At 51.6% G+C, this 19,070-nt stretch overlaps 1 protein-coding gene and 1 pseudogene across 1 annotated transcript in view; both read right to left on the reverse strand.

Moving 5' to 3' along the window:
- Positions 1-19,070, reverse strand: part of LOC129718434 (integrator complex subunit 7-like) — a 1,119,499-nt gene that overhangs the window by 431,093 nt on the left and 669,336 nt on the right. The gene's annotated exons all lie outside the window — the stretch shown is intronic.
- On the reverse strand, positions 1,518-5,574 carry LOC129719302 (large subunit ribosomal RNA; annotated as a pseudogene).

A 19,070-nucleotide genomic window follows, 5' to 3' on the forward strand; every position in this document is an offset into this window, starting at 1 on the left:
CGGTATTGAAAATGAGCGCGTCACCCTTGCTCCGCCTACTCGCCCCTTGCGGCTTCTTATTGCGGTCGCCGCGCATCGCGCGTCGTTCCCGCTTCTGCCGCTTCTTATTCACCACGGTGGTCCAATCCGTGGCTTCGCCGTTTGCCGGTTCTTTGCTCGGCTGTGCCAACGAGCCAGCTTCCTGGCTGTCACCGAACAACCGCCTTCGTTGCGTCCTGGGGGCCGTTTCCCCCGGAGAGCCCCTCGCACGTTTGCCAGTCGGTTCAGTTGAACAGACTTCGGCAAACGATGCTGCAGCTGTTTGTGTGCATTTAGACACAGCTGCAGCACTCCCTTTTTTGGGCTGGTTGAGCCTCGCCTCTAGCGCGAGTGCCTTGCTTTCGGCATCGTTAGCCCGTTTAAGGGCTTGCGAAAGCTCGGACTTCGCGCTGCAAACGTTCATACGTAACAACAGAAGACATTGTTTCAGGTCTTTTGATATGTTGCTACGTTCGTCCGTGAACTTGAGTATTTCATCAAGTTGTACGGACACCGCCTCCACGCTTGGCAATTTGTTCATGTGGCTTTCTACCGCAGAGAGTAGCATAGCCCCAGATATCTGTTCCCGCTCCTTGGCGGTTTTAGGTGTTTTCACCTTGCCACCAGTCTTCGCCGTTCCGGTTGGTGCTGGCTTAGGCGTGGCCGCCTTTGCCCCAACTCGGAATTCCCCTGTCGGTGTCGCAAAAGGTGTACCAACCTGTGCGCCGCCTTTACCGGCATCCGCCAGTCTCGGTGGAGACCGGGCGATGCCCCGCCTGGCAAACGGGTTTACTAACCCGTCCGCCCCATCCATTACCTTCGCCTCTTCGTCGATTTTAAAGGAAAACATTTTGGTTAAAAGGGTCCCCCTTCCAGCCGCTATCCTTGGTCATGGTGGAGTAGTCGCCTATATGGTCCCATGGTGGCCTATGCCGGAGCAGTGAGGTCATGGCTAGTGAAGGTCGCCATAGCCCCTCATGAGCAACTATGCCGCCTCCCGACCGGCGTAAGTCAGGAAAGGGCATCTGATCCCACTCCTGCCTGATTCCCATCAGGCAATGACCGCGGAACGTACTGGAAGGCCTGCCAGGTTTTACGGGACGGAGACCCCTGCAGCCGTATGCCACCTCGCCGTTTCAAGCCGTTGTCACACGACTTTACTAAGGGAGCTCGGTGCAGGTGCCAGCCCAACGTCGTGGTATAAAATCGTATTCCCTCTCAAAAACCTAAAAACACAGCGACCAGTACACCGTAATTGGGACCTTACTGGTATCAGCCCCAATAGGCAGGTTAGTGCATTTGGATGATGGGAGCGGCACTACTCGCTCCGTCGAAGCTGCTTACGGGTGGCCGTGGCTTTTACGGGGAATCGACTGCCCAATGCCCGAAACCCCACCACTCCCTAGGCAAGCTCCCGCTGCCGGTCCACGACTAATTGATGTTATCACACACCTATCGGTGGTCACACACGCGTGCATGGCCTCGACGGTCGCCAGGCGTCGACCCGTGGTGGCCTGCAGGTCAGCCAAGGATAGGATCGAAACATACACCTCTCTGCAACTCGCAACTCCCAGCCTGTAAACCTATCGTTTGTAGGGGGTCTCAGGTATCGATATCATATATTGATGCTTAGCAGCGCCACCGACGTTCCAGTATCTCAGACACTAGTCGTATGGCGCCGCGCAAGGGCTCTGTCTGATGAGAGCAGCAATAAGATGCCAACGGGGTAATCACACTAGCAGATCTTGTAGGTTTCTAGGCCACATGATCGACGACCACCTATAGGAGGAGAGGCGTTCAGGCATAATCCAACGAACGTAGCGTTATACCATAGTCCGGTCGAACTAGTATTGTGCCATTGGTTCGCACCTGTGGTTCCTCTCGTACTGCACAGGAGTTCTGTTAAGACAGCGGCTACGCATACACCAGTAGGGTAAAACTAACCTGTCTCACGACGGTCTAAACCCACCTCGCGTTCCCTTGAAAGGGTGAACAATCCTACGCCTTGTGAATTTTGCTTCACAATGATAGGAAGAGCCGACATCGAAGGATCAAAAAGCCACGTCGCTATGAACGCTTGGCAGCCAGTTATCTCTGTGGTAACTTTTCTGACACCTCTTGCTTAAAACTTTTTAAACCAAAAGGATCGTGAGGCCTAGCTTTCGCTGTCTCAATATGTACTGAACATCGAGATCAAGCCAGCATTTGTCCTTATGCTCAGCATGTGGTTTCTGTCCACACTGAGCTGTCCTTTGGACACCTCCGTTATTGTTTTGGAGATGTATCGCCCCAGTCAAACTCCGCACCTGGCACTGTCCATGACTTGGAGTATTCAGATGTCTTACTGACATTGGCGTACTGTATGAAATTTGAGCTGCGGCCTTACCGCTCATGAGCAGGGTTCTACTACCGGGAACCGACACACCGCCATACCCAGCAACAAAGCCACGCACGCCAGATACCGAGCCCGTTTCGAATCTCCCGCTAGGACATGGAACAGCGAGGCTCGACAGGCTCCGTCTTCTACATTATAGCCAGAAATGACGACATGACTGAACGTTGAACAGGAATGCCGAGCGGTAGTAATAACCCCAGCACTTGTTCCACCTAATCATGTAAGTAAGACAACCGTAAGAGTAATGGTATCTCATTGACGCCGGAGAGATAATATTTCATCTCGGCTCCCACCTATTCTGCACCTCTTATATCACCTTACAATGCCAGACTAAGGTCTTCTCTCCACGCTAGTGTTCCCAAGCCCGTTCCCTTGGCTGTGGTTTCGCTAGATAGTAGATAGGGACAGAGGGGATCTCGTTAATCCATTCATTCGCGTCACTAATTAGATGACGAGGCATTTGGCTACCTTAAGAGAGTCATAGTTACTCCCGCCGTTTACCCGCGCTTGCTTGAATTTCTTCACGTTGACATTCAGAGCACTGGGCAGAAATCACATTGTGTCAACACCTGCGAAGGCCTTCACAATGCTATGTTTTAATTAGACAGTCGGATTCCCTCAGCCGTGCCAGTTCCGAAATGACTGTTTATTGATGACTGCAGCCCAAGCCGGGAACCATAGCGGGCACGCGTACACGAGTGCACACGGCCACACCTGGACGGCCGGGAGTGCCCAGCCACCCCAGTCTTCAGAGCCAATCCTTATCCCGAAGTTACGGATCTAATTTGCCGACTCCCCTTACCTACATAAATCTATCGACTAGAGACTCTAAACCTTGGAGACCTGCTGCGGATTCGGTACAATCTGTTGAGAGTTTGCGTGCCCTAGTCTTCGATTTTCAAGGTCAAGGAAGAGAATATCGACACAGCAACTTGATGCCATGCTCTACCAGCCTGTCCAACCATATCTAAATATAAAAGACTTCCATGGCTAGTATGACTGTTAAACAGAAAAGAAAACTCTTCCGATACTTCTTGTTGGCGACTCGAAGGAAAGGATTCATGTTGCCATGATTACAAAGGCGCTACCGTTTCCGGTGTGCACGCCAATGCAAACGTATACTCAACAGGCCCCGGAATTGTAACCGGGTTACCTTTCGCCCACTCAATATATACTAGTGGATGTTGCATCACCGCATGTGTGTATTTGGTTTAATGCTTAATGTATATCAGGTTTCCCATAGAGCTTAGGATTGGCTAACTCGTGTTCAACTGCTGTTAACACGAAACCCTCTTCCACTTCGGACATCCAAGATCTCATTCGAATATTTGCTACTACCACCAAGATCTGTGCTAGTGGCCTTCGACGCGCACCACCAGACCCTCCTACTCACTGACGTCTCAAAGTGACGGGGACGAGCGAGCGCCCACCGGCACCGCTTGTACGTCAGCGGTAATGTATAGGCAAATGACTTAAGCGCCATCCATTTTAAGGGCTAATTGCTTCGGCAGGTGAGTTGTTACACACTCCTTAGCGGATGATAACTTCCATGTCCACCGTCCTGCTGTCTGTAGCAATCAACACCTTTCATGGTATCAATGATGCGTCGTTTATTTAGGCGCCGTAACATTACGTTTGGTTCATCCCACAGCACCGGTTCTGCTCACCAAAACTTGGCCCACTAAGCACACCGATATCTTTTACGTCAACTGAGTGGACGCGCCCGCTAGAGGCGCGTTCGACGTGTTCGCGCAACAACATCAACCAAGAATGTTATCGTACGTACTCATTTATAGTTTGAGAATAGGTTAAGATCATTTCGAACCTAAGGTCTCTAATCACTCGCTTTACCAGATAAGAATAGGATCCGAAACGTTGCGTGCTCCAGCTATCCTGAGGGAAACTTCGGAGGGAACCAGCTACTAGATGGTTCGATTGGTCTTTCGCCCCTATGCCCAATTCTGACAATCGATTTGCACGTCAGAACTGCTTCGGTCTTCCATCAGGATTTCCCCTGACTTCAACCTGATCAGACATAGTTCACCATCTTTCGGGTCACATCCTGCACACTCGCGGTATGTTATGGCACGGTGGCGGGAAGGCGCGCGCGAACACGTGTCTCCCGCCAACTGCATGCCGTTTATAACACCCGGGGATGGAGGGACGAGCAGATAGTCTCGTCCGTAATCCCGCACAACGAGAGAGTTATGTTTTTTACGCCTTTGGTTGTTTAGAAAAACACCTGCGTACCCGGGAGGGGCACGCGGCTCACCATTGGCTTGCGCGCAAGATAGACTTCTTGGTCCGTGTTTCAAGACGGGTCCCGAAGGTACCTCGATTTGCTCATTGCCGATCGACAGTCCGCCATAACCAAAAACCGGAGTGTGTATGCATGAAGGCATGCAGGACGGTGTTATTGGAGTATGCAGGAAGGCATACGGGACGGTGTCACGCGTAGGGTCCATCAAATGTCCGACTGCACACCACGTGCGTTGAGCTCCGGCTCGCGACGTAGGCCTTCAGAACTGAACGTCGCTACGGTGAAACTAACAAACAGCACCTTGGGGCAACCTGTCGGAACCGATTTGCTGCCACGGGGGCTGCAAGCTGTTCGTAATGGATCGCAATTGTGGTAGGAGATAAATGCCCCGGGGCGAACCGGGTGGGCCCGGCCCAGCCGCAGGTGAATATCTCCGCCTCGGATAATCGAGTTCAACGGGTTTGAGCCCTAGGCAGTTTCACGTACTTTTTGACTCTCTATTCAAAGTGCTTTTCAACTTTCCCTCACGGTACATGTTCACTATCGGTCTCGTGGTGATATTTAGCTTTAGAAGGAGTTTACCTCCCACTTGGTGCTGCACTATCAAGCAACACGACTCCATGGAAAAATTTTCCACCATCAGCGCCGTTCTACGGGCCTATCACCCTCTATGGGAGTAAAAGCCACATTCAAGTTGAACTTGAATCGGGACGCGCTGATTATGGCAGATGATAAAATTTCCAGTACACGGAACCAGGCAGACACCGCACCGGGCATCGCCTCTACGTGCTGAGCTCCTCCCGTTTCGCTCGCAGCTACTCGGGGAATCCTTGTTAGTTTCTTTTCCTCCTTTTATTAATATGCTTAAATTCAGGGGGTAGTCACACATTGTTTGAGGCCTACTTATAGATTATTTGCCGTACTGTACTACCTAGACGCAGCAAGCGGCACGTTGCCACACTTGGGTAATGGTTGTACATATCGGCATTGTGGGCGAGCACAATGATCTTCAATGTTTTACCACCAATTAAGGTAGGAAAACATCACTACGCATACGTGCGTAGGGTACACGTATAGTTGAATCGACAAATATAGGCACTCAAAAATGTGTACATCATACTGGGTGTATAATGTGCAATATGCGTTCAACTAGTCGGTGTTCATGTGTCCTGCAGTTCACATTCTGGCGCGCATTTAGCTGCAATATCAACAATAGCACAAAACATATAGAAAAACTTGCGCACTGTGCCTCCGGCTCGCACTACTAGTCTGAAACGGATTTCGCATGGGACCACTTCCATACGCCGAAAGAGACTAACGATGGCCCGTACCACCCGTGCGCACAACCAGGCAAAGCAAGCGCACGATGACAGTAGTAAAGAGCAAAACACTCAATGGTAGGACGTGATTGTTTCTACGCGACGCGCACGCGCAGTGGACCCACGTACTTGAGTCCTATGGCCAGTCGATTCGCACTATATGCAGCAGTAACGATCCTTCCGCAGGTTCACCTACGGAAACCTTGTTACGACTTTTACTTCCTCTATATCATCAAGTTAGGTCAACTTAAGCGAGTCAAATGCAATCCGCGAGGGACCAACAAATGTTCACTTCCAGAGACCTCACTAAATAATCCATCGGTAGTAGCGACGGGCGGTGTGTACAAAGGGCAGGGACGTAATCAACGCTAGCTAGTGACCAGCACATACTGGTAATACCAGGTATATATGAAAGAGACTAACGATGGCCCGTACCACCCGTGCGCACAGGCAGGCAAAGCAAGCGCACGATGACAGTAGTAAAGAGCAAAACACTCAATGGTAGGACGTGATTGTTTCTGCGCGACGCGCACGCGCAGTGGACCCACGTACTTGAGTCCTACGGCCAGTCGATTCGCACGATATGCAGCAGTAATGATCCTTCCGCAGTTTCACCTACGGAAACCTTGTTACGACTTTACTCCCTCTATATCATCAAGTTCGGTCAACTTCAGCGAGTCAAATGCAATCCGCGAGGGACCAACAAATGTCCACTTCCAGAAACCTCACTAAATAATCCATCGGAGGAAGCGACGGGCGGTGTGTACAAAGGGCAGGGACGTAATCAACGCTAGCTAATGACAGCACATACTGGGAATATCAGGTTTATATGGACCGTTTCAATCCATAATCCCGACTAAATGAGCATTTCAGTGATTTCCCGTCCCGTTGAACACAAAGCGTCCCATTAAGTAGAAGTCAACCTCGAGAAGTTGACGTATTATCAGGTCATACTACACCGTCGGTCGAAAGCACCATGACCTCACGGATCAGACCTACCGAAAGACCGACCACCACCGCGAAACCGGGTCCAACCGAACGGGATCGTCATGTGACTACTGACAACGTTCTTTTTATTTGATTGAATCACGTTCGTTACCGGAATTAACCAGACAAATCACTCCACGAACTGAGAACGGCCATGCACTACTACCTTTAACTTTGAGAAAGAGCTTTTAATCTGTCTTACCTCAATAAGTTCGGACCTGGTAAGTTTTCCCGTGTTGAGTAAACTTTCGTTCTTGATTAATAAAAGCATCCATGGAAAATGCTTTTGCTTTAGCTAATCTCACGACGGTCTACGAATTTCAACTCTCGCGCCGTAATACTGATGCCCCCAACCACTTCTGTTAATCATTACCTCTTGATCTGTATCACAAACCAACGAATATTGAGACCGAGGTCATATTCCATTATTCCATGCAAGATTATTCACGGCCATAGTAGTAGCCTGCTTTGAGCACTCTAATTTGTTCAAGGTAATAGCAGCTGGGCTTGTGGGAAACACCAACACCCGATGAAAGGCATCAGACGCCACTGAACGGCGGGCGAACGCGATGCACGCGCAAACGCACCGCACACCCAGTCTTATAGTCGCATTAATCAAATGACCTACGATCATTTTCCGATGTAGCACTCGTGTCGGACAAGAATAAACTTCAAACGTTTTAACCGCAACAATTTTAATATACGCTAGTGGAGCTGGAATTACCGCGGCTGCTGGCACCAGACTTGCCCTTCACTTGATCCTTGTCGAAGGATTTATGCTCAACTCATTCCAATCATAAGACATCATACAAGAGCCTTATGTTGTTATTTCTCGTCACTACCTCCCCGAGCCTGGATTGCATGTGGTAGCCATTTCTCAGGCTCCCTCCCCGGAATCGAACCCTGATTCCCCGTTACCCGTTGCAACCATGGTAGTCCTCTATACTACCATCAATAGTTGATAGGACAGATATTTGAAAGATCTACCGTCGGTGCTAGACCATACGATCAACAAAATTATCCAGATTTCAACTCAACACGTCACGGAGGACGATTGGTTTGGCTAATAATTGCACAGGTCCCTGCATTATGCATGTATTAGTACTAGATTTTACACAGTTATCCGAATAACTAGTTCAATGATCTTGTAAATTATAGCTGTTATACAGAGCCTTATGCGGTCTCACATTAAATTTGTTCGTACTTAGACATGCATGGCTTAACCTTTGAGACAAGCGTATATTACTGGTAGGATCAACCAGAATTCATCACACAATTTAACTCGCTCACAAACGCTTTGACGTGCCCTAATCGATTGCGGCGTCTTTGCAACGCACTCGCTCACCCAATAGATGAAGCCCTCAGGCAGGCCTTGTGTGCGCATATTACTCATGTGTGTGTATATCGCTCCGTACAACCTCACCGCAATTTTTTTTCCATCGTATCGTTCAACCTCTTACGCATTCCATCCGATATACGTGGAATGCGGACATCAGCGAAGACCAAACGCAGTCTATCCGTTCCCGTATATCGGAAGCATAACACTCGTCAAAAAAATGGGCGACTTTGGACGCTTACCACACACCTTTGTGGGTCGGCATTCTCGGTTGGGGTAATAATACATGCTACTGCCGCTACATTCGTAACGTGGTAGCCGTATAATATTCATGCTCTTTCCTCTCGAATGTAAAGTGCCCATACGCTGCACTACCATGTACACATATGTATACAGCCCGCCGCAGCGAGCATCAGGTACGCCAGACCTGAGCATCGCCACTTGTACTTACATAAGGCCGGTGTAAAATACCACACTTCGCCCTTCGAGATGGTAGACGCTTGGGTGTGAGGCTCTCCCGCCCATAAACCAAGCTAATCTGACCGTCATACAACGTATAGGACCAGTACGTTGCTGCGCAGGCAGGCATCAGGCACACCAACCGTCAGCCTGCCCACTTGTACTTACACAAGGCCGGTGTAAAGTACCATACTTCACCCTGCAAGACGATAGACGCCTGGGTGTATGGCTCGCCACCCATAACTTTAGTTAATCTACTCGCCATGCAGTGTACAACACCGGTTCCCCGGTTACCGAACCCGCGTGGTGCCGTATCAACGGTACGGTAGCGTAAGAAGCTTCACAAGGTTAGCTGCGATGCTACTTGACTGCTCGATGTCAGTAAGGCGTACTTTTTCGGTATCAACCTTAGGCTCAGACACCCACCTATAAATACGAAAATGTATAATAATTACAGAATTCGACAGTTTTTCGCGCACACCTGGGAAGACGATCGTCATCGTCGCGGACAGCTGAGTATCCAAACACCCGAACTGTGGTGTATGTCTCGGCTACTGAGAATGACAATCAATGTCACATAGCCGGCACATAGTGTACCAACCCGTATACAGTGCTTGACATGATCGATCGTCATTATCGCGTGTAGCTGAGTATCCAAACACCCAGACTGTGGTGTATGTCTCGGGTGCGGTGAATGATGATGTCACGTAGTCGGCACGTAGTGTACCATCCCGTATACAGTGCTTGGCATAATCGATCGTCATCATCGCGTGTAGCTGAGTATCCAAACACCCGGACTGTGGTGTATGTCTCGGGTGCGGTGGATGATAATGTCACGTAGCCGGCACGTAATGTACCATCCCGTATACAGTGCTTGACATGATCAATCGTCATCATCGCGTGTAGCTGAGTATCCAAACACCCGGACTGTGGTGTATGTCTCGGGTGCGGTGGATGATAATGTCACGTAGCCGGCACGTAATGTACCATCCCGTATACAGTGCTTGGCATGATCGACTGTCATCATCGCGTGTAGCAATCGATAGCAATCGAGAACAAAAGACATATTTTGATAGTAATAGAAAACAAGACATCTTTCGTCAGTAATAGAGAATAAAAGACACCTTTCGTTACTGATAAACAACAAAAGACATTGTTCAGCTGTTGGATAGATCGGCTGGGTATAAATGCGAACACGTGGCAAGAACCGTTTCAGTACAAATTTTATACTTGTGATACGATTACGTTTTTTTGCTTTTGCTTTTGATTCGACTGGATATACAAACTGTTCGATATGAGTAACGCGGCAGTGAAACGTGGTGAACGGGAGCAGGCCATCAAGTTGGCGATTATTGCCATTAAGTTTGGCAAGTCGTTGCGGGCAGCTGCTGGAGAGTATGGCATACCCCGTACCACCTTGCTTCGCCACAAGCGGTTAAACGCTGGCCTGATGGTGCAAGCGGACCCGCTACATCCTACGATATCGATGAAGGATGTGCAAATTTGTAAGCGCGGAATACCACCGGTGCTCCACGAGGAACCAGAACGGGCATTCGAAAAGTACTGCTTGTTATGCTCGGAAAAGTTCTTCGGTCTAACATCCAGAGACATTCGTTTGCTTGCACCACAATTCGCGAACCAGCTGGGGATTCCGGTTCCCGAAAATTGGATTGCGAACGCAAAGGCAGGCCCTGTTTGGTTTCGGAACTTTCTGCGCCGAAGGCCGAACCTGTCGATGCGTTCACCCGAGTCGACCAGCATAGCCAGAGTCTCTGCTTTTAATCCCACAAATAAGGGCAAGTTTATCGATCTTCTACGCACAGTAGCCGAGAATATAACGTTCGAACCAAATTCCATCTGGAATCTGGACGAGACTGGAGTGACAACAGTTCAGAACAATCAAAGAAATAGTTATCGGTTTCCGTTATACTCTACTAAATTTTTTGGAACTAAATATTGAAATTCAGTCCGCAAATATATATTTCGACTGTGACGTACAGTCTTCCTCAGTGCTTATGTGGACTGGTTCAGAAACCTCAACGAGTTGTCAGTCTCCGTGGAGTCAAACGTGTTGGTCGAGTAACTTCGGCCGATCGGGGCCCGTTGGTTACGATGGTACTTGCGGTTTCCGCCACTGACAATAAAATGCCACCATTTTTCGTTTTTCCTTGAAAACGTTTCCATTCACACTTTCTGGATGGTGGTCCAACGGGATACGCTGGAGCGGTGAGCAATACAGGTTGGATGAATGGAGATATTTATCTGGATGTTCTCCGGCACTTTACACGAGTATCCAAAGAAAACCCGCTTTTGTTGAACAGAAGTTTACCTGGAATCAAATTTTGCAGGGATAATGGCATTCATCTTCTTACAATACCACCCCATTGCTCTCATCGCTTACAACCCTTGGACGTGAGTGTGTTTTCACCGTTCAAGCACTCAATGAATGTGCTGTGCGACGAATGGACATATTTTTTTTTTCAAAGGTGGCGGGGAAATCTGCAAACAGACACCTGAGAAGAGAACTCAGGGTGTGGGGATGAGACTAGGGGAGAGATGCTGGGGTAGTTACACTCCCCCAGACACCTACTGATCCTTGTCCCCGCCCACTACAACCCCTCCAGTCTCCAGCCCTGTTCTTCCCGGAACGACGGTTAAGTATTACGTCGGGAAGTGGCTTTTGTGCGTGATGCACCCTCTTTACTCTTATAACCTCCTAGCTAACTACCTAGAGACTGGAAGTTAGCTACCACTGGCGTGTTGGTGATTGACCCGCCACACACGTTGTAGCTTCAGGACAATCTGGGAGGCGGCCGCACAGGCCGCGTTCCAGATGTCCGGGTCGTCGCACATCCTCCGGGTTAGATTGTCCGGAGTAGTTCCAGGCCCGCTCACAGCCATCATGTTGCTCCGCGCTCTTACGAAACGGGGGCATACGAAGAAGACATGCTCTGCAGTCTCCTCCTCTTCCACGCACTCGGGACATATGGGGGACCCAGCGTGCCCGAACCTGTGCAGATATTGCCTGAAGCAACCATGGCCTGACAGGATCTGTGTCAGGAGGAAGTTCACCTCGCCATGTCGCCTCCTGACCCAGCCGGATATCTCCGGTATGAGTCGGTGCGTCCATCTGCCCTTTGTGGAATTATACCATTCCCTCTGCCAACGGAGCATCGAGAATGACCTTCTGGTGCCTCGTATGCCCCTTGTGTCACGTTGGTCGAAACACTCTCTGTCCTCCTTGATGACGATGCTGATAGGCATCATGCCGGACAAGACACAGATTGCATCGTATGACACCGTACGATACGCACTCACAACTCGTAGGCACATTAGCCTGTAGGTACTTTCCAGTTTACCGCGGTAACTGTTAGTACCTAGCGCTCTGGACCATACTGGCCCACCATACCAAAGTATGGACGAAACCACGCTGGCAAGAAGTCTTCGCTTGCTGCCATAGACCGCTGAGCTATTGGACATCATACGAGATAGTGCTGCAATAGCCGATGAGGCCCTCTTACAGGCATAGTCGACGTGGCTCCCGAACGTGAGCTTGTCGTCGACCATAACCCCCAAGAGCTTCAACGATCGCATTGAGGTGATGGTGCAGTCTCCGACTCTGACCACCGCCTGTTGCTCCGATTTACGGTTGTTCACAACCGTGACCTCCGTCTTATGGTGCGCGAGCTCCAGTTTCCTGGAGCGCATTCAGTCCTCGACCTTCCTTATGCAATGCGCAGTCGTCAACTCGACCTCTTCGATCGACTCGCCGTAAACCTCTAGCGTTATGTCGTCTGCAAAGCCGACGATCACAACCCCTACAGGAAACTTTAGTTTCAACACCCCGTCATACATGACGTTCCACAACACCGGACCCAGGATTGAACCTTGCGGAACCCCTGTGGTGATTGAAACGCACTTCTGACCCTCCTCTGTGTTGTAAACCAGTACTCGATTCTGGAAGTAATTTTCCAGAATCTTGTACAGCGACACCGGTACATGGATGCTCCTGAGCGCGAGCGCTATGGAGTCCCAACTGGCGCTATTGAACGCATTCTTCACGTCAAGCGTGACGATTGCGCAATAGCGTATTCCCCTTCTCTTGCGCTGGAGTGCTATCTCCGCCGTCTTGGTGACGGAGGCGATGGCATCCAGCGTGGACCTGCCCTTCCAGAAGCCGAACTGGTTGCTTGCCAGACCGTTTACACCCTCTGTGTACCTCACCAGTCTGTTGAGGATAATCCTCTCAAGTACCTTGCCTGCCGTGTCTAGCAGGCAGATAGACCTATATGCCGATGGGTCACCTGGTGGTTTCCCAGCCTTCGGCAGTAGGACCAATTTCTGCCGCTTCCACCTATCCGGAAAGAGACAGTCATCCAGACACCTCTGCATGACTACTCGGAACAGCCCGGGGGCCGTTTTTATCGCCAGCCTGATTGCCAGGTTAGGGATACCATCCGGTCCCGGTGCCTTGCTCACCTTTAGAGAGCTGGCGATCACGATGAGTTCCTCATTCGTAACCCTTGCCTCCTCCTGAACCTCGACACGGCTGTCGTCGTCCACGGATTGGATGCTCGGCAGGTTGGCCGACCCTCCCTGGTCTGTGTCTGAGATACTGGAACGTCGGACGTGAGACTCGAACGCCGGAGGCCAAGGACTTGGCTCGTGGCACGAAAAGAGTCCCTCGATGATTCGCTCCAGCATCGCTGGTGATCGCTCTACAGGCGCCAGCGCGCCTTTGGTCTTGGCCATTACGATCCTGTAGGCGTCACCCCACGGGTTCGTATTGGCACTCGCGCATAGCCAATCGAAACAGGCCCTCTTGCTGGCCTTAATCGCACTCTCCAGCGTCGATCTGGCAGAACTGAATGCTGCGCGGCGCTCTGTCCTCTGTTCATCTGTTCGCGCACGCTGCATCCTCCGTCTCGCACGGAGGCACGCACTGCGAAGGTCCGCTATCTCGTCAGTCCACCAATAGACCGTTGCCTTCCCATTCCTAGGTTGGCGAGTCCTAGGCATGGTGGCGTCGCATGCCCTAGATAGCATAGCAACTAGTTGGTCGGGTGTAGGGCGAAGACGACTACCCCCCTCGCGCTCTCGTCTCATTGCCTCTTCGAATACCCCGGCATCGAAATGCGATGTCTTCCACCCGCGGGCGAACGGAGTGTTGGCCCTACTCGTCGCTTGCCGCCTCTCGTTGTTGTCTACACTATAGCAGACCGTCTGATGGTCGCTATTGGTGTAGCCATCGTCTACTCTCCAGTTCATGATCAGTCCTGGGCTGGAGAACGTCACGTCGATGATCGACTCCGCGCCATTTCTGCTGTATGTACTTTTGGACCCAATATTGGCCAGATCTAGGTTGAGCTTTGCCAAAGCTTCCAACAAGATCTGACCTCTCTGGTTCGTGGAGCGACTCCCCCACTCGACAGCCCAAGCGTTGAAGTCGCCTGCCACCACCAACGGTGTTGGGCCCCTTAGCTCCATGGCTAACCGGTCGACCATCTGTGCGAACCTTTCGGTAGGCCAACTTGGCGGAGCATAGCAACTGCAGTAGAACACTCCGTTTACCTTGGCAACCGCGTACCCTTCTTCTGAGGTTGAAACAACCTCCTGAACCGGGAACCTGCCCGTCGTCCATATGGCCGCCATACTGGACCTATCCGCAACCCAGTTACCGTTTGCTGGAGGGATGCGGTAAGGGTCCGATACAATGGCGATGTCCGACAGCGACTCAGTGGCTGCTTGTTATAGCACCGGAAGCAAACATCCAGTGGCTGCAGTATACCCAGGGGGCATACTGACCAGCCGACCTTCAGCTTGCCTTCCTTAAGTGCCAGGTTCGCGTCCGCTGACGCTAACCGGAAGGTAGCCACCTGGGTTCCCGCTGGACCCTTCCGGAGGCGGATTGACTCAGTGGCCACCCCTACCGCACACTTCTCCTTGAGGGCTAGCGCAATGTCGCACCCCTCGGTGATTTCGTCCAGGTTTTTAAGCTGGAGAGTCACCTCCGAGGTGAGTGCCCGAACCTGCACCTCCTTGCCGAGGACCTGCTCGGCTACCGCCTTGTAGGAAGCGCCCTTGTTTTTCGCATCCTTTCGGAGCTCAAGGATCATCTCGCCGGTGCGTGACCGACGAATTGACCTGACATCCGCGCCGAGGTCTTTAAGCTTAGATTCGCCTCTCATGGCCTTCAAGACTTCAGCGTATTTAGACGCATCCGTCTTGAAAATGAGCGCGTCACCCTTGCTCCGCCTATTCGCCCCTTGCGGCTTCTTATTGCGGTCACCGCGCTTCGCGCGTCGTTTCCGATTCTGCCGCTTTTTATTCACCACGGTGGTCCAATCCGTGGCTTCGCCGTTTGTCGGTTCTTTGCTCGGCTGGGCTGACGGGCCAGCTTCCTGGCTGTCACCGAACAACCGCCTTCATTGCGGCCTGGGGGCCGATTCCCCCGGAGAGCCTCTCGCACGTTTGCCAGTCGGTTCAGTTGAACAGACTTCGGCTAACAATGCTGCAGCTGTTTGTGTGTATTTAGACACAGCTGCATCACTCCCTTTTTTAGGCTGGTTAAGCCTTGCCTCAAGCGCGGGCACCTTGCTTTCGGCATCGTTAGTCCGTTTAAAGGCTTGTGAAAGCTCGGATTTCGCGCTGCAAATGTTCATACGTAGCAACAGAAGACATTGCTTCAAATCTTTCGATATGTTGCTACGTTCGTCCGTGAACTTGAGTATTTCATCAAGTTGTACGGACACCGCCTCTACGCTCGGGAACTTGTTCATGTGGCTTTCTACCGCAGAGAGTAGCATAGCCCCAGATATTTGTTCCCGCTCCTTGGCGGTTTTAAGTGTTTCCACCTTGCCGCCAATCTTCGCTGTTCCGGTTGGTGCTGGCATAGGCGTGGCCGCCTTTGCCCCAACTCGGAACTTTCCTGTCGGTGTCGCAAAAGGTGTTTCAACCTGTGCGCCACCTTTACCGGCATCCGCCAGTCTCGGTGGAGACCGGGCGATGCCCCGCCTGGAAAACGGGTTTACTAACCCGTCCGCCCCATCCACTACCTTCGCCTCTTCATCGATTTTAAAAGAAAACGTTGTTTTTTTTTTATTCTCGCTTATTTTCCGTCGGTCTAGTTCCGCCACTGTTGTGGCCAATCACCGACGCCCAGGGAGGCGACTCCACACCCAGGACCCTAACTCACGACCCGTTTATTAACGGACCGGCGCCAACGGCTTTACTTCCTCATGCGATGGAAGGCGTGATCCCAGAGATTTTTCGCCTCAGAAAATCACCCAGTGTCGGCAAGGATTGAATCTAGACCAGTTGGGTTGTTTGTGAGTGGATCACGCCACCTCACAACCATCAACACTTATGTCGGCGGTGGGATTCGAACCCAGGCGTCGAGCGTGGTTGGCGGAGACGTTACCAACCACACTAGGCCCCGCAACGAGAAAACGATGTTGTTAAAAGGGTCCCCTTCCAGCCGCTATCCTTGGTCATGGTGGAGTGGTCGCCTATATGGTCCCATGGTGGCCTATGTCGGAGTAGTGGAGTCATGGCTAGTGAAGCTCTTCATAGTCCCTCATGAGCAACTATGACGCCTCCCGACCGGCGTAAGTCAGGAAAGGGCATCTGATCCCACTTCTGCCTGATTCCCATCAGGCAATGACCGCGGAACGTACAAGAAGGCCTGCCAGGTTTTACGGGACGGAGACCCCTGCGACCGTATGCCACCTCGCCGTTTCAAGCCGTTGTCACACGACTTTACTAAGGGAGCTCGGTGCAGGTGCCAGCCCAACGTCGTGAATAAAATCGTATTCCCTCAAAAACCTAAAACACAGCGACCAGTACACCATAATTGGGACCTCACTGGTATCAGTCCTAATAGGCAGGTTAGTGCATTTGGATGATGGGAGCGGCACTACACGCTCCGTCGAAGCTGCTTACGGGTGGCCGTGGCTTTTACGGGGAATCGACTGCCCAATGTCCGAAACCCCACCACTCCCTAGGCAAGCTCCCGCTGCCGGTCCGGGACTAATCGATGCTATCACACACCCATCGGTGGTCACACAGCGCGTGCATGGCCTCGACGGTCGCCAGGCGTCGACCCGTGGTGGCCTGCAGCTCGGCCAAAAGCAAGGGAAGTCTGCTTTTACTCATGCTGAGCAACCTTAAGCTGAACAGCTAAAGCCCTGGGTCACCCCGGGACCGCCGTTAGGCATTACTTCGGGGAGAGGGCCCGTCGTGCTTTTCGCACTTACCTCTATGGGTAGCAGAGCAGCCTAAACAGGCCAGTTAGTTAACCTTTAACTAACTGGGACACATCGATGGTTTCCCGTCGATTGGTGCCCTGCAAAATACCAACGATCTGTGATGCGGCCGTGATGACCGCATCCCAGATATCCCTATTTTCGCACATCCTACGCACGATGCTCTCTGGCGTGGTGTCCATCCCACTTATTGCCAGCATTTCGTACCGTACCCGCTCGAAACGCGGGCATGTGAAGAACACATGCTCCGCGCTTTCTTCCGCACCCGTACAAGCGGGGCACATAGGGGACTCGGCGTACCCGAACCTATGCAGGTACTGCCTGAAGCAGCCATGGCCTGACAGGATCTGTGCCAGATGGAAGGTTACTTCCCCATGGCGCCTATTAATCCAGCATGCTAACTCTGGAATGAGTCGGTGTGTCCATCTACCTTTTGTAGTGTTGGACCACTCCCGCTGCCACCTGGCCATTGAAGATGACCGTATGGTGTTGCGTATACCCGTCGTGTCGCGTTGGTCGAAGCACTCTACATTCTCTTTGACGATGATGCTGATGGGCATCATGCCAGCCAGGACGCAAACCGCCTCGTACGACACTGTTCGGTATGCGCACGCGACCCTTAGGCACATTAGCCTGTACGTACTCTCGAGTTTGCCGCGATGGCATGAGGTACTCAACACCTTGGACCACACTGGTCCTCCATACCTGAGTATGGACGTGGTCACGCTAGCAAGGACTTTGCGCCTGCTGCTACGGACCGCCGAACTGTTTGCCATCATGCGAGATAGCGCTGCCAGTCATGGAAGCTTTCTTGCAGGTATAATCGACGTGGCTCCCGAACGTGAGCTTGTCGTCGATCATAACCCCCAGAAGCTTAAGCGAGCGTTTTAAGGCGATAGTGCATGCACCAGCACTAATCGATGCCTCCTGCTCCGACTTTCTGTTATTTACAACAATAACTTCAGTCTTATGGTGCGCTAGCTCCAGTTTCCTGGAGTGCATCCAGTCTTCCACTACGCGTATTGATAGCGCGGCCTTTAACTCTACCTCTCTAATTGACTCGCCATAGACCTCAAGAGTTATGTCGTCGGCGAAGCCCACGATCACCACCCCTGGATGAAGTGTTGGTTTTAACGCGCCGTCATACATGGCGTTCCACAGTACCGGACCCAGGATGGAACCTGCGGCAACCGGAACGCTTTTCTGACCCTCGTTTGTGTTATACACTAGCACTCGATTCTGAAAGTAGTTATCCAGAATCTTGTATAGCGGCGTCGGCACTCTGAGACTCTGTAGCGCTAAGGCTATGGAGTCCCAGCTGGCACTGTTAAACGCGTTCTTCACGTCAAGCGTTACGATCGCGCAGTAACGAATGCCCCTCCTTTTGCGTTGGATTGCAACCTCAGCCGTTCTGGTGACGGAGAGAATTGCATCCACCGTGGACCTACCTTTTCGAAAACCGAACTGGTTGCTTGATAGACCGTTCTCACTTTCTGTATATTTCACCTGTCTATTGAGGATTACCCTCTCAAGCACCTTGCCCGCCGTGTCTAGCAGGCAGATTGGTCTGTATGCCGATGGGTAACCTGGTGGTTTCCCAACCTTCGGCAACAGCACCAGCCTCTGGCGCTTCCACACGTCCGGGAAGAGGCAGTCGTCAAGGCATTTCTGCATGACCGCCCCGACCAACCCGGGGGCTTCTTTGATGGCCGTCTTGATGGCCAAGTTCGGGATTCCGTCTGGTCCCAGAGCCTTGCCTACCTTGAGGGAATTTGCGATCTCGATCAATTCATCTTCTGTCACCCTTACCGCATCGTCTGCCTCTGCACGGCTGCCGTCACTCACGGTTGGTGGTGACTCGTCAGCCGGAGGCCAGTGACTTGGTTCGTGGCTTGGGAAGAGGCCCTTAATGATCGTTTCTAGCATCGCTGGTGATTGTTCAGCCGGGGCTAGCGCACCTCTAGTCATGGTCATAACGATCCTGTAGGCGTCACCCCACGGGTTCGAATTGGCACTGGCACAGAGTCGTTTG

Source organism: Wyeomyia smithii, chromosome 1, assembly GCF_029784165.1.
Source record: "Wyeomyia smithii strain HCP4-BCI-WySm-NY-G18 chromosome 1, ASM2978416v1, whole genome shotgun sequence".
Classification (NCBI taxonomy): Eukaryota; Metazoa; Arthropoda; class Insecta; order Diptera; family Culicidae; genus Wyeomyia; species Wyeomyia smithii.